This window comes from Schistocerca serialis, chromosome 5 (genome assembly GCF_023864345.2).
Source record: "Schistocerca serialis cubense isolate TAMUIC-IGC-003099 chromosome 5, iqSchSeri2.2, whole genome shotgun sequence".
Classification (NCBI taxonomy): domain Eukaryota; kingdom Metazoa; phylum Arthropoda; class Insecta; order Orthoptera; family Acrididae; genus Schistocerca; species Schistocerca serialis.
Window position 1 is genome coordinate 79,875,282 of NC_064642.1, and position 3,414 is coordinate 79,878,695.

The following is a 3,414-nucleotide window of genomic DNA, read 5'->3' on the forward strand; positions in this document are numbered from 1 at the left end:
CGTATGAATGTGGATGTGGTCACTCTCAAGGAAACGACGAAAATATAATAGTTTGTCGCATAAGCTGCAACGATTGAACGCAACAATTTCGCAATCACACAGTTTCTCTGCACCATGTCAAAACATATGTTTTTAAAGTTTCTGAAGTTGCATCCCGTTTTGGAAGTCTTGACTCTTGCATTCCGTTGGTGGTGGTGGTTAGTGTTTAACGTCCCGTCGACAACGAGGTCATTAGAGACGGAGCGCAAGCTCGGGTTTGGGAAGGATTGGGAAGGAAATCGGCCGTGCCCTTTCAAAGGAACCATCCCGGCATTTGCCTGAAACGATTTAGGGAAATCACGGAAAACCTAAATCAGGATGGCTGGAGACGGGATTGAACCGTCGTCCTCCCGAATGCGAGTCCAGTGTGCTAACCACTGCGCCACCTAGCTCGGTGCACTGCATTCCTTTGTTGCAACATTGTTCGCACCCGTTTATTTGTTGTTTTCATTTCTGCGACGTCTATGTTTTATCTCGCCTGCTCTCACTATTCATCACATTTACTTGCAATGGTAATGTAGTCTTACCTCATGACTCATATTCTGAAACCAATGCAGAGTATGACAACTGCAAAGACTACGAAAGATAACAAATCGGCACATCAAAAAAGGTTTTGCATCACTCCGGTTCCCAGAACTCCTGAAGATAGACGTCGACTGTGGATATTTATCATAAACACAGTCCCTTTGACTGTTCAGAGATGTAACTAAACCCTCCCAAAGATGTAAACCTTCATGCATGAGCAGCGCCTATTAGACCGAGGGGGACCGACAGCCGATCAGTTCCAGTCATTCCACCAGGAAGGAGGTACACGGCTCGTGTTGTCTGTAGTTCAACCATGCCTAGACGATCATTACCGCGGTTCGATCGCGTACGCATTGTTACTTTGTGCCAGGAAGAGCGCTCAACAAGGGAAGTGTCCAGGCGTCTCGGAGTGAACCGAAGTGATGTTGTTCGGACACGGAGGAGATAGAGAGAGACAGGAACCGTCGATGACGTGCCTCGCTCAATCCGCCCATGGGCTACTACTGCAGTGGATGACCGCTACCTAGGATTATGGCTCGGAGGAACCCTGACAGCACCGTGTTGAATAATGCTTTTCGTGCAGCCACAGGACGTCGTGTCACGACTCAAACTGTGCGCAATAGGCTGCATGATGCGCAACTTCACTCCCGACGTCCATGGCGAGGACGACCACGACACCACGCAGTGCGGTACAGTTAGGTCCAACAACATGCCGAATGGACCGCTCAGGATTGGCATCACGTTCTCTTCACCGATGAATGTCGCATATGCCTTCAACCAGACAATCGTCGGAGACGTGTTTGGAGGCAACCCGGCCAGGCTGAACGCCTTGGACACACTGTCGAGCGAGTGCAGCAAGGTGGAGGTTCCCTACTGTTTTGGAGTGGCGTTATGTGGAGCCGATGTACGCTGCTGGTGGTCATGTAAGGCGCCGTAACGGCTGTACGATACGTGAATGCCATCCTCCGACCGATAGTGCAACCATATCGGCAGCATATTGGCGAGTCATTCGTCTTCATGGACGACAATTCGCGCCCCCATCGTACACATCTTGTGAACAGCTTCCTTCAGGATAACGACATCGCTCGACTAGAGTGGCCAGCACGTTCTCCAGACATGAACCATATCGAACATGCCCGGGATAGATTGAAAAGGGCTGTTTTTGGACGACGTGACCCACCAACCACTCTGAGGGATCTACGCCGTTGAGGAGTGGGACAACCTGGTCCAACAGTGCCTTGATGAACTTGTGGATAGTATGCCACGACGAATACAGGCATGCATTATTGCAGGAGGACGTGCTGCTGGGTATTAGAGGTAGCGGTGTGTACAGAAATCTGGACCACCACCAATGAAGGTCTCGCTGTATGGTGGTATAACATGCAATGTGTGGCTTTTATGAGCAATAAAAAGGGTGGAAATGATTTTTATGTTGATCTCTTCCAGTTTTCTGCACAGGTTCCGGAACTCTCGGAACCGAGGTGATGCGAAACTTTTTTTTGATGTGTGTATTTCAATGACCGGACGGACAGTTCATAATGCTGTGAGGAAGGATACAAGTAAATGGTACGAGGGAGTTTTGAACACGGCTGTCCAACACCATGACCACTTACTTACCCACGACGCCATTGCTGGTTTAGCATGCTCTTTATTGCAGTTCCTGGTTTTGGGCCGTCCATTGCTTCTATTTTGCTTTTTTTTTCACAGTTCAGTACACCTTTTCCCTGTTTTCATGCTTGATCTGTGTTCAGTTTTGGACGGGCTATCCACTGGGTCACCTTACTACTAAATCTGAGAGGGGGGGGGGGGTTGCGATGGGGAGTTTCCCTTGTTAGAATAGCATCTAAATCATCTTTCGTAGGTTCACTTGGACTCTACGTTTCTGTATCGATAATAAATTTGTATTTTCAGTTGCATCTGTTACGACCTGAGTGGAGTCACGCTGTTATCAGGGGCTCGATCGAAGAGGGGGGGTGAGAGATCCTGTGAGCGCCAGGAGGCTCAATTAACAGTCATTTAATGGCGAGAGTTTCATAATCTCTCCGACTTCTTCCCGAGGCTGCCTAGCAGCGACCGTGCTGTCCCCGTTGCTTAAGAGCGTGAGGTGTCACGTCAGTGCCCGGCGATGGAATTGCTGAGCGCAGGCGCTGGCATTGCCGTGGTCAATGACGCGGCCCGTGGGAGGGTGCGGTAGCCGTGCGTCTCCGCAGGAAAACGTGGCTCTGGACTTCTGTCGTAGCCTCAGCACTTTAGATGTACTGCGTACCCCTGTAGTCGGTTGTCGAAATGGCACGAAGGCAAAACAGTCAACAGAAACACCAAGGACAGCCTGAGTGGCGGTCTCAGCATATAGTCGCTTGTACTGCCCAGACTAAACAGCCTTGCCATGGCCATGGCACTGAGTGTTTGGGTGTCTGTGCGGTTGTGAGTCTGAATAGGTGTGCTATTGCTGGTAAAAGAGCTAGTATTCTAAAGATAGTGTGAATGTTGTTTTCTGTTACCTGACACTGTGCTCCACGCATCGACCTGCCTTTCCCTTATTTTACCATTGCTCCATCCAGAAATTTCCATTACGGTTCTGCCTTTAAAATACTAAGTAGGTAACTATCAATCTTTTGAGATACACTACATTTTGTGTACTTCTTGTCAAATTTAGTTTTTGAGGCACAAGGCATTTTCCAAATCACCGAATGAGTTATACAAAAATGGCAAGTTTTGAATCTTGCTCCCTCTTGGAATAATTTCTCGGTATCCCATGACCGTACACCGTAGAAATACCAAATAGAGCACAAGAAAAAGGCTGACCATCATAAATATAAGGCACAGTCACTGTATTAAAATATTTTATTT

The 3,414-nt window shown here is 48.3% G+C and overlaps 1 non-coding gene across 1 annotated transcript; it reads right to left on the minus strand.

Moving 5' to 3' along the window:
* Positions 1 to 358: 358 nt before the first annotated feature.
* Trnaa-cgc (transfer RNA alanine (anticodon CGC)) lies at positions 359 to 431 on the minus strand. Its single transcript has one exon. It is a non-coding gene; the product is annotated as a tRNA-Ala (tRNA).
* Positions 432 to 3,414: the final 2,983 nt, after the last annotated feature.